General features: G+C 33.7%; 1 protein-coding gene across 7 annotated transcripts in view; it reads left to right on the plus strand.

The window, feature by feature from the left end:
- Positions 1–13,188, plus strand: part of TBC1D5 (TBC1 domain family member 5) — a 537,582-nt gene that overhangs the window by 33,332 nt on the left and 491,062 nt on the right. For all 7 annotated transcript variants that reach the window (XM_058729800.1, XM_058729802.1, XM_058729801.1 and 4 more), the window contains exon 2: positions 10,214–10,273. The gene's annotated coding sequence lies outside the window, so the exon portion shown is untranslated. The remainder of the gene's footprint in view (positions 1–10,213; positions 10,274–13,188) is intronic.

Below are 13,188 nucleotides of genomic sequence, written 5' to 3' on the forward strand. Positions count from 1 at the left end.
AGTCAGTTCCCCCATTTAAGGTTAGGGTTTTTAGTTATGATTTCTTGGAAGTGGCATCTGTGAACCTTTTTTCTTGAAGTTAATAGTTGCAGTGGCAGTCTCCTTTTGGGAAATTAATGATTTATTTTGCTGGAAAGATTTAAATTGGTACACATTATCAAGTTTTGGCAAGGATATTTGGAAATCAGGTATTATATGCTGATGGGAGTATAAGTTGATATGGCTGTTTAGAGAACAGTTGTGCAGTATTCAGTAAAATGGAAAATATATATATAACCCAAAAATTCTACTTTCAACTATACCTTAGAACAGTGATTCTCAACCAGGGCATTTTTACCTTTCAAGGGACATTTGGCAATGCCTGGAGATGGTTTTGATTGTCACATCTGGGGAGGCATCTAGTGAGTAGAGATCAAGGATGCTGCCAAATGTCCTACAGTTCACAGGACAGACCTCCACAATAGAGAATTACTCATTCCAAAAATGTCAGTAGTGCTGAGGTTGAGAAACCTTACTTTGGAGAACAAAGTTCACATGGTATTATGTATGAACATGGAGATTTGTTCAAGGATATTCATTAAAGCATCGTGATAGTGCAAAATTAGAAACAATCTAAATGTCCGTTGGTGGATGATGGATAAATAAAATGCAGTATGCGCCTGTGATTCAGTACGTCATAATAGTTGAAAGGAATAAAGTATATCTATATTTAGATCTCAAAGATAATGTTGAATGAAAAACCAAGTATTTTCACTATGATACCATTTATGAAGATTGAAAAAAATATACAAAACATGACTCACTTAAATATGTAGATAAAAATGTAGAAAATGAATTAGGAGGCTGTATGTCAATCTCATGACAATGGTTGCTAATAAAGAGGTAAGAAGAAGGAAATAGCACTGGGAATGATGAACAGTGGACTTTAATTTTATCTCTGCTTGTTCTTTAATAAATGCACATAAAGTGAAACAAATAAAGGTTCATAGTTATGTGAGTTTGAATTCATAACGTGAATGTCATTTGTTGTAAATTCTGGTTGGGGAAACATAGATATTTGTTACATATATATGTGTGTGTGTATATATATATATGTGTGTGTGTGTATAAATTTATTTTATAGTTCTGAAATTTCTCAAAAAAAGCTTATCCAGTGAATTCGATTTACAGCTTTATCTGTATTTAGGTTTCATATTATTTAGCATGTTCCTTTTTCAATTCTTTCTGCTCAGGAAGTTAACTTGGCTTCTTATGGATAGAAGTGGAACTACTTTTATGTATTCATTGTTTATTTTATTTAACTTATGTGTATAGTTGTAGAGAAACTGTATTAACTGCCGTTAACCACTAGATTTGTGCTTAATTCATAAAAGTAAAAGCTGTCATACAGAATTCCCCACAACTATGTGTTTTGTTTTACCTGATTTTTGTGTATTGGCATATATCGAAATAATTGGGCTTTTGGCAGAAACATAAAATATTTCTCTATGTGGACATTTTGTTGCATTAATTTTTTTTATTGTTGTAAAAGTGTTTGATTATAGTAGTTTAATCTTTCAGTAACTCTTCAGGAAATTAAATTTAGATTTCTAAAGATTCTAGGAACTTTACCCATAAAATGTACTTTAACGTCTATTTATTTTTGAGACAGAGACAGAGCATGAATGGGGGAGGGTCAGAGAGAGGGAGACACAGAATCTGAAACAGGCTCCGGGCTCTGAGCTGTCAGCACAGGGGCCCGATGCGGGGCTCGAACTCACGGACCGCGAGATCGTGACCTGAGCCGAAGTCGGCGCTCAACCGACTGAGCCACCCAGGCGCCCCCATAAAATGTACTTTAAAATCTTAACTCACATTTTTTGACTAAGTTCACTGTGACAATTTTTATAAATGTTATTGAAGAGAGAAAATGGATATAATGTCATACCCTATATATGTATGTATGTATATATATATATATATATATATATATATATATATATATATGGAACATAAGGATCAATTTTCATGTGTGATAAAATCTATTGATAGTAAAATAGAGTAGAGATAGGGCATGACCTGTAATTTTTTTCTTAAAGTGATATAAAAATAAATGTCTCAAACACAGTGTAATTAAATGTTATAACAACTATTCACGATACCTTTGAATTTAAATTATGTCAAATTAAAAAACTTAGATTAAAATTGCATTTATAATTATGTGGAAGTTTATAATTTTAAACAAAAAGCATTTACCAAAAATTATCCAGAAGTTTAGGAAACCCACTAATTTAAATTTAAAAACTTAAAATAACCTTTAGTTAATGATTATTATTTACCTTTGTTAGAACTTAAGTGCAAAAATACTACCCTGTATTTCTTTATATGTAAATGGCAATCCAATCAAAAGGTGACTGAAAATTAATGACTGTTTTAAAAAATAGTTCTTAAAATTTCAGATTAGATATAAATTTTTTTGTTAAAGGATTTAATACAAATGATAAGACTGGCTTAATTATAAAATTCATAAAGATAATTTAAATTCAGAATATTTAATTTAAGATAATTTAAGCTCAAATGTATAATTATGAATAGTTATAACTTCTAACTATATAGAATTTGAAATAAGTCATATAACCTTTTTAGATAATTTTCATAATTAGGTGAGAACAAGGCATGAACTATCTCCATTTGATTTTCTTGCTAATATTTGCAATTTAATGCTAGAGTTATTCCTTAATTACTGAAGAAAGAGTTGGCTATAACATGGTTACCAATTATTTTTCTATAATATGTGATACGTTTTAAGGCTGAACTATTCAAGCAATAAGCGTTGGTTAAAAAATTTTAAAAGAACAACTTACTAGTGGTGTGTGTGTTAAGGTAGAGTTAATTCTTTGGTGGATTTAGTGTTTATGGAAAAGAATAGCTGATTAAACCCAGAAATTTATTAGAATTAGCTTTCTTCGTGTATAAAATCTGTGCTCCGCTGAACAGAGGCATGAGGTTCTGGTTTGAGCAGAAGAGTGAGACCCTTAACTGTATGTACCTTTTCTAGTGAGGCAGTAGGACAAACATGGTGCATTCTTTTCGAGCTGAGATATTATGGAATGGGAAAGAATTAACATAATTATTTTAAGATAATACTTGCTGAAGAAAACTAATGATAACTGTTAGCAGTTTTGGCCTCTGTTCCCAGATCCCCATGTATATGAATTTTTTGCCTGTTGAGGTGATTATTAGAGGTATTTTGGTGGGAAAGCTTTTGATTCTCTGACTTAGGATATTAATCTTTAGATGTCAGTGATTTTAGTTACTAGAGTGTCCTTGTTGTAAGCTCAAGAGGTGAAAAGTACTAACCTTTATTTGCCACCAATTTTAAGCCATTTATAAATGTTTATGATGAAGAATTTTGGCTTTGTGGCTTGTTTTAATGGATGCCATAGAAAGATCTTTGCAATTTGCTTTTACTTAATAATATATTTTATTATTTTATTTTTATTTATTTTGGGGGGAGAGAGAGAGAGAGAGAGAGAGAGAATGAATGAATGAATGAATGAATGAATCCCGAGCAGACTTTACACAGTCAGTGCAGAGCCTGATGTGGGGCTCAAACCCACAAACTGAGATCATGACCTGAGCTGAAGTCGGACACTTAACTGACTGAGCCACCCAGGCGCCCCTTAATAATGTATTTTATTTTATTATTTTTTATTTTTTTAATTTTATTTTTTAATATATGAAATTTACTGTCAAATTGGTTTCCATACAACACCCAGTGCTCATCCCAAAAGGTGCCCTCCTCAATACCCATCACCCACCCTGCCCTCCCTCCCACCCTTTAATAATATATTTTAAAAGAACATTGATTTTTAGTATTACCTTAAAAATTTATTTACTTGTTCACTTTTATGTTTTAAGTAACGATCAGGAAGTACCAGTGAGAAGCTTACAATTATGGGAACATTTTTATGTCTGGATATGTATGTGTGTATGTTTTTAAAGTCTGCCTTTTTCTCTCCACGAAGAAGACTTGAAGAAGCTGAGAAGAATACACACAAATTTAATTATAAGTTTGAATAAAAACTCAAAAGGCACCACGGAGTATTTCATTTTTCTTTGTATTGGAATGGATTGGTGATTAGTTAAAGTTGGGGTGGGTTGTCAGAATTTTAAATTATAAGGCCAAATATTCTTACCATCTATTGTGTCTGGTTAAAATAATGAATTAAAAAATTCATCATAAGTTTCCAGCTTAAATCCATCTTTATTCTAAACCACAAAGTTAAGGTGTTTGGTATCTTTTATCTGCTCAGGCATTAACTTTGAATCTGTATACCTATGGAATAGTTTGGAAAAAAATTTTATTTAAGGACCTTACCTCTGAGGTTTTTGAAATGGTCTGACAGTTTCTGCCTTTCTCAGCCTTTACTCACTTTTACCTGATGGATGTTTTAACTGCTTAGCCCAGTTTTCTATTAAAATTTTTTCCCATATCCTTAGATGTAGCACCATAGGAACCTTAAGATTCAATAAGCAGTGAAATTTTTAAAAATCTTGATAAATTGTTTGAATTTGGTGATACAGAATCAAATAGGTTAGTATATCACTTCATTTAGTTTATTTGCTACGTGTGCCTAGTGATTGTCCTTTCAATTGCATGTGATGGGGTATGATGCGAAGAAGCAGCTATTGGTTAGATTTTGGGTATCTTTTTCTCCTTATATTGTTACATTTAATTTACATGTCTTTTCTTGTGTGTTTTTTGATGCCGTTCAACATGTTTTTTGACTTTCTAAGCTTTTAGCCTTTATTATATCTGTTCTGTGAAACCAGGATCCCATCAGGTTACTGGGATGCTTCAATTAGATGTGTGTCAAGCATTTGAAAACATGACCAAACACTTACACAAATAGTAGTTATGATTCTTCCTCAGGAGGTATAATTTCTTTTTTTCAGGTAGGTTTGAATTTCCATTTGATTTCTGCTAGATGTCTGAGCAGTGTCTTTTAAATGAACTGTGTTTAGAAATAAAAGAATCTCTTGTGCTTAGAGGATTCGATAGGTAAAGTATGCTGAAGTATTTTGTAGCTCACCTCACATTGAAAAAGACAGGTAATGGAAATTGGAATCCTGTTCATTTCAGTATAATTGAAAATATTTTCAGACTCTGAAGATACAAGAATATTTATTGTTGTTTTGTGTTTTTTTGTTACATTAAAAATAGCTCTAAATAAACCAAACACAATTTAGTATGAGTGGCAGCATGGACAGAGTTTAGTGTTTAGTGAAAGTATGGCCAGAATGTTTCCGGTGGGAAAGGATATCATTAGCTGTTAAAACCTGGTCTCAATAACTTTCTTTACGGAGATCATTTGTCTCTACTAGAGCACATCTAGCCAAGTCGTTAGTTTTTTAAAAACAATGATAGAAAATGCAAGTCTGGAATTGTGTTGCAGTTATTGTGGTGGCTGTAGCATTTGCACTGATAACGAGTTAACTGCAAGTTTACTTGTTTATTATGTTTATTATCTGTTTTTTTCTCGCATCTTAGATTGTCCAACTGTGTCTTCACTTAGGTTGGGAAATTTTCAACCATTATCTGTTCCAGTGTTACCTCTACTCTTTTCTCTTTTACATTCTTTTCTAACCTTGATCTGTTTGTGTTTCAGAGCATTGCTACTTCAAATGTGATTTTCAGGTCAGTGTTGGTCTGCAAACTGATTTCATTGGTCTGTGATGAATTAAGGACAAAAATTCAGAGTAACCATTCAGAAACTTTTAATAACAACTTGATTATTACTATGATAGTACAAGATAGTACAAGTACAAGATTTAAAAAAAAAAACAAATTTACTTTTATTACATTTTATAGCTTTTGTCTGCAGTGGATTAAAAATTTGAAAAATGGTTCTTCATCACAGATGGTTTCAGAATTATTTTGTTAGGCCTTCTTACTCTATTCTTTGTTTTTCTTAGTTGCTCTTACATATTTTCTTTCTTCGTCTCTCTGAACTGAAATTTTACATAGGTTTTAAAAGTCTTTGTGATTCTTTATTTGTATTGAGTCTACTATTTAACTTTACCCTAAATTAAAACCTGTGTTTTTTATTTCTTGAGGATTTATTTAACTCATACATGTATTTTAAGCTTTTCTATTGCTTGGAACATCCTTATTGTATAATCTTTTCAATAATTGAAGAATCTGTAGTCTAATCCTGCTGTCTTTTGTTTGTGTTGATTCATTCATTGTGTCTAGTTTCCTTGTATGTTTTGTGACTTTTTAAAAAATTTGAGTAGAGTTGTTTTTGAAAGTTGGTGGATTCTTTGAGGCCTGGATTGAAGTTACTTTTTTTCACCAATAATTTGCCTATGCTTCTTCCCCCAGATGCCTCGGGGTACTAACAATTTAAGAGTACTTTAAATAACATTGTCATATGAGGTTTATTGGATTTTACAAGTAGCATGAGTGTATCCTGAGAACCTTTGTGAAGGTTATACTTTGTGGTTACAGTGTCAAGAGAATTGATAAAACATTCTTGCAATAACAGAATTAGAGATGATCAGAGAGATTGGAGGTTGCCAGGGGTTAGGGATGGTGGGGGCCAAGGGTGGGTATGACTGTAAAGGGTAACAGGAGGGAGATCTTTGTGGTGCTATTAACGTGAGGGTATAGCCCTTCAGAGGAACAGCTTTATGTAGGGTTTCCTTTTGACAGACTTTTAGAGTCTGTCTCCTGAGCCTGTGGAGCCATCAGGATGTAAGCCCAGTTTCTGCAGTGCGACACCTACTATCAAGATAAAAGCTATTTTCTGGGTTTGCTTATTCTATGTTTATTTTGTTTATAGCTTAGGTGAATACTGTACTTTCTTGCTAGCTAAGCAATTCATTAAAATAGATTTTTCTACTAACTTTAAAAAGTGATATATAACAGTATCAAGATAATCTAGTCTGCCATACTGCTGGAAATCAGTGTCTACATCTATCTACAATTTTGTCTCTTATCAAGTATGTTGCTATTTTGCGCCTCAGCTGTCTTATGTTTTTGTTATTATAATAGGCATTTTTCTTTATCTCCTTGGTCTGTCAGACTTATTGTGTGGGCCCATCACAGTCTATGCCTAGTTATGTTTTCTAATCTCGTCCCCCCCCCCATTCTTTCACTAGTCATATTCTGGTTTATTAAAGACATCGTATATTGTAGCTATCATTCTTTTACTCATGTCATTCCATCCTGCTTAAATGCTATCTCTTATTTTGACTCCAACTGCTTCTTCTAGCAGTGTTGACATTTTGGGCTGAATAATTCATTTCTGTGGGGGCTATCCTGTGCATTGTAGGATGTTAGCAGCATCCCTGGCCTCTGCCCATTAGATGCAAATAATACCTTCCATTTGTGATAAATGAAAGAGTTTCAGACATTGCCACATGTGCTTTGTAGGGGATGACGTCTCCCATGTTTGAGACCCACTGTTTTAGCCCTGTATTAATTTGGTCTCATTTGAGGAGCCTTCTCTGATTATCTGTGCCTGTGACTTTTACCGTTTGGATTTTTGGTAGTACATATTGTCTGGATTATACATTTGTCTCTGAATTTCTTTCTCTTCCTCCCTGCTCTGTGTGTGTGTGCGTGTGTGTGTTTGTCTTATTTCCCCCAAGTTCTAGAGCGTGGGGACGATATATTTGCTGTTTTGGTCAATCCAATATACATGTTAGTAGTTTTAAATATATCAATTGCTTGCCTTTTTCCGTTTTTTCTAGTTTTATATGGTAGTAGTGGGGGCTTAGGAAATTGAATCATTCTAGAAAGTGTGCAGAACTTCCAGGCATCCCAAATTATGAGACTTACAAATAGAGTTAATTCCAATGTAACAATGGTATGTATACCTGGTAATAGCTCTGGAAGATTCAAGGCAATGCAAGATAGTTGTAAAGATACAAGAAAGATATAATTTCTTTTAGATGTATGCAATATCTAAGTACCCAGAAAAATGTACAGTAGAATAGAAAAAATTCAGAAATATAGAAGATGGTAGGATTTGTAGAAGTTTGAAGTATGAATGATTAGTTCTACAGAGTGATATGAACAAAGTAATCAATATGTCGGAGTAAATTGTTAAGAATGATGGATGTAGCATCTGGCTAGGAGTGACTTGAATAAAGCTGACAAATGTGATATGTGAATGTTTGTAAGTTGAAAACAAATGGGGCCCAGATAGGTTAGCTTCTTACTCTCAACCTAGAGGTAGCGTTTACACAAAAACAAACAGAAAACCCCCAAAACCCAAAACAAAAGTAGCCGAAAAAATCAACCACAAACAGTTGCAGATTATATACTGTATTGTATCAGAATAATTCCTTTACGTCCTATGATTTTTAATATTAAATATATTGGCTAGTCACTTTGACAAAGTCAGCTCATAAATGTGACTTTTAATGTTCTTATATTAACATTGGAAAAATTTTGATAAATGAAAAATTAAAAAAAATTTTATTACTGTAGACTTTTTTTAGTATTGATTCTAATAAAGTATTCATAAATTTAGTGAAATAAATGACACACATTTAAAAAGTTAAAAAACTTTTTTTTTTAAGAGCACGAGTAGGGGAGAGGGGCAAAGGGAGAGAGTGACAGTTTTTTTGTGTGTTTATTTATTTATTTTGAGACAGAGAATGTGAGCAGAGGAGGGGCAGAGAGAAAGAGAGGGAGAGAGAGAATCCCAAGCAGGCTCCATACTGTCCACACAGAGCCAGATGCAGGGCTCGAACTCACAAACTGTGAGATCATGACCTGAGCTGAAATACAGTCAGACACTCAACTGACTGAGCCACCCAGGTGCCCCTGAGAGAGAGAGAGAGAGAGAGAGAGAGAGAGAGAATATGTTAAGCAGGCTGCATGCTAGGTGTGGAGCCTGAGGTGGGGCTTGATCCCCTGGGGTCATGACCTGAGCCGAAATCAAGGGTTTGGACGCTCAACCAACTGAGCCACCCAGGTGCCCCAATAAACTGTTTTTTTGAGCAGTTTCAGTTTTACAGAAAAACTGAGCAGAAACTACAGAGTTCCCATATATCTATTCATTCTTTGAAGGATATAAATTTTTTTCCCAAGGTATTCCACTCTATACAATGTTATACACATAACAAACAACTTTACATCTCTGAACCGAATACGTACTGTAAGAGGAAAACCATACATTGCTAAAAATCATTTTACTCTAACCTAAGGTTTCTCATCAGCACTATTAACATTTTAGGCCAGATAATTCTTGGGTGGGGGGGTGTCTCTTCTGTGCATTGTAAATGTCTATTAGCAGCATCCCTGATCTCTACCCATTAGATGCCAATAATACCAGTCGTGACCACCAAAAATGTATCCAAACATTGCCAATGTTCCTTGGGAGGCACATTGTTCTCCAGTTGAGAACCACTGCTCTAACCAATTTGTGGTTAGGATTTGCTGTATTTTTTTAGGTGGGGGTCAGATTTAAGGGGCCTTTAGTTCAAGGAGTTGTGTAGAGAGAGTTAGAATCTTCCCTTCCACTTGGGGGCATAGGCAGTATAATAGTTTTACTGAGCTTCAGTTTCCTTAACTGTGGATAGGTAAAATATTACCTAACTGAAAGGTTGTTTTGATAGTTGATTGAGATAAATTATATAAAAAACTTTGGTTAATTTTAAATGTTGTGCTATCTTGTTTGAGTTTATTCTTTGGAATGTATAGAAAACCCATTTCAGAGTTCTTATTTCTGTGGTCAAGGCTATCATAGTTTGGGATCTACTATTTATGGACTTGAAGAGTATTATTACCGTGGGTAGACAAAAACTTTAAATGTTCGGCGAAAACTCATTTATGAGGTCAGTTGTGTTTTGACTCTTTGTGGTGCTCTAATTAGATTGTCACTGTATTCAAATGTAGTAGTTAAGTGATCTCCTGTATTCTTTCAGCGACTTTGAGCTTCTCAAATTGAGGATAGCCAATCACATTGTCCTTCAAAGTTTTTGTCCTCATATCTGAAATCCTGCCAATTGTGACAGCTGGTGTGTCAGCTCCAATAGAGGAAGCTAGCCTCTGTCAGCATGTACTTGGTCCACTAAAGACTTCTAAAAAGTTTGCACAGTTTACAACAAATGTCCACTTCTCATTGCTACTTTGTAGAATTATAAAACCTTGTTCATTAGTGATGAAATCTTATCTGTAATAATTAAGCTTATTCTTATTGTTCTACCTCTGCAGAAAATTTGCAAAGACTTTGAGAAGACAGGAAAATTATCAGAAAGACAGTGCCATTATACTGTAAGTATTGCTTTGAAAAACAAATGTAAGTTAAGAATATTTTAAGTATCCAGTTGTTCCAGGGCAAAATATGTTAGGCAAAGATATTATATGTAAAATATAGAGCAGGATATATTATAATCTTATTAATAATTTATAAGAACTAATCCAATGCAGTCTTTTAAAAATTGAAAATGTGTTTTTATGTATTGAGATGAGGATTTTACCAATACCATTGAAAAATATTTCTAATTCTAACAAGGATTGATCTAGTTTATGTACATTTGCTTATTTAAAACTATCAGAATCCAGAAAATGATTGTAGTTTTGTAGGCTTGTGATTTGTTTGGGTGACTTATTGTTTAGGTTATTTTGCAGAATTATTTATTTGCTGATTTATTTATGTATTTCATTATTTATTTATTTGATTATTTAGTAAATTATTTATCTGATGAATTATTAATACATCTTCATGACATGCTTTAAATTATTTATAACTTAATTTTGAGTTTATTGCTTTTAGAGGCTGCATTGTTACTGACTAGTTTTGATTTTTTTCTTTGCGGTTCTTTAAAATTAAAGTATTAGCTCTAAGGCAAAAGTGTATTCATTGCAATGGCCATGGGTTTTTCTTTTTTTTTTTTTTTTTAAGTAATTTATGGTAGAGATGAAATTCCAGTTATGCTTTGTTTAGCTCTAAATTTACCTGTTTAGGGTTACTGATGATAGAATGTTTATGTGTTGTGTACATACTCATTGTAGAGTCACTTACAAATTAATGATATAGCCTATAGTATGTAAACTGAGGTTGAACATGTAAACCTCAGTCCACATTATCCTTTGTATCTCTAAAGGACAGGTCTACATTTCTTACTTGCTTTAGAATCATGAATAGAGTCTTATTTTAGTGGCAAATCTATTTTACTACTGGGATATTTTTAGGAAAGTTCAGAGAAATGAAGTCCCACTTAGATATGGATCCCTGAGATATAAATTTGACTGATGAAGCCTTTGTTTTTTTAAGTTATCATTATATGTGTATTTGGCAAACAGCATGATGTTGGTATAGATTTTTATATCAGTCATAGTGACATATTTATTTCATATCATATCTCTTAATGGAAAGTTTTATACCACTTTATTTTAATGAACTAAAATGGACAAGGGCCTTTATAAATGCAAGCTATAATTTCTCTGACTTGAGCTAATAATTCTCTTTTGTAAAGTTTCTATTTTTAACCAGATAAGGTATTTCTTCTTTTGTCTGATTCTATTTCATAAGGTAGTGCAGTTATTAGGGCTCTCTTATTGAATAGGTTTAATGAATAGGTTAAGTAGTTGTTTGGGTAAAACAGTGTTGTGTGCAGAACTAGGTCTTCTGTGTTTGCTTGTAGTGAACTACTGTGTACTTTACAATTTTAACATTTCAGAGAGAGGCTGCATTGTACAATTCAAGTTAGAATTTCTTATTTTGAAATATTGAGTATATGAATGTTTAATTGGGATATTGCTTTAGTATCTTCATATACTTGTCTTAAAGGAAGTGGTTTCATTTGATTTCTATACATGGATTTAAAAATGTGAGGCGTCTGGGTGGCTCAGTCAGTTGAGCGACCGACTTCGGCTCAGGTCACAATCTCAAGGCTTGTGAGTTTGAGCCCCGCGTCGGGCTCTGTGCTGACAGCTCGGAGCCTGGAGCCTGCTTTGGATTCTGTGTCTCCGTCTCTCTCTGCCCCTCCCCCACTCATGCTCTGTCTCTCTCTGTCTCAGAAATAAATAAACATTTAAAAAAAATTAAAAAAAAATGTGCGTATTATACATATCCGTGACTTCTGTTTTGGAGATGAACAACCACAAACACTGTCAGATACGGAATTTTATTTCAAAATGCACTTCAGTATGCCACTGTGGACTTCTTTTGAAGAAGAAAGCCACCTTCTCCAATGTTGAATAAGATCTACTATGTGAGTTGTCATGATAATATTCCCAGCCACACTGTTAATACTTATTTGTGGAGTATTAGCTGTGTTACCAAGTGGTCTTCATTGGAAAATAAACGTGTGTGCACACACATGCACACACATGGGAAGTTTTCTCCTGACATCAAAATAATTTTTTAGGATTTGTTTTTAGAAGGAGACATTAATGGAGATTGTCATAATAATAGCTAGCATTTATTGAGCACTTATGTGCAGGTATGGTGCTTATATCTTTTACATGGATTTTTTGTTTTTCACAGTGAGATAAGTACAGTTATTGTCTTCATTTTATGAATGAGGAAACAGAGACTTGGAGGTGTTAAGTAACTTGCTCATTGCCACCTACCTGCCAATAAGCGTTGGTGCTGGGATTAGGACTCACTGAGTCTGACTCTTCAGGGTCTTTCTTAGCCCATTACAGTTTGCTTGTATAGTTGGTATTAAGCAGGTTTTTTTGTGGCGTGTTTTTTTTTTTTTTTTTTTTTGGACTTGTTTTAGAGAATGTAGTTATTTATCTCTGATAGGTTTAACTTGCTAAGTATATTCATTTTGTGTTACACTTGGACATCTTTTTTATTTAAAAAAATTTTTTTTAATGTTTACTTATTTTTGAGAGAGAGAGTGTGCACGTACGAGCACGTGTGAGCAGGGGAGGGGCAGAGGGAGAGGGAGACACAGAATCCAAAGCAGGCTCCAGGCTCTGAGAACACTTGGACATCTTTTTTAAACAGGAGGAAGAACTTGAGCTTCTTGAATTTTCTGATTTGATTCTTCTTGTAATCCTGTATAGTGGACCAGAATTAGGTAAAGAAGAATTTGTGCCTCAGGGAGATTGTATGGTTTACCTTGTAGATGTCCAACACTCAGATCTTTTTGACTTTAAGCCCAAGGCCATTTCCAGGGCTCTCTCAGGTCAAATTGGATTTCTTTATTTAAAAAATGGTATTGTCAGGGTTA

This window comes from Neofelis nebulosa, chromosome 5 (genome assembly GCF_028018385.1).
Source record: "Neofelis nebulosa isolate mNeoNeb1 chromosome 5, mNeoNeb1.pri, whole genome shotgun sequence".
Lineage (NCBI taxonomy): Eukaryota > Metazoa > Chordata > Mammalia > Carnivora > Felidae > Neofelis > Neofelis nebulosa.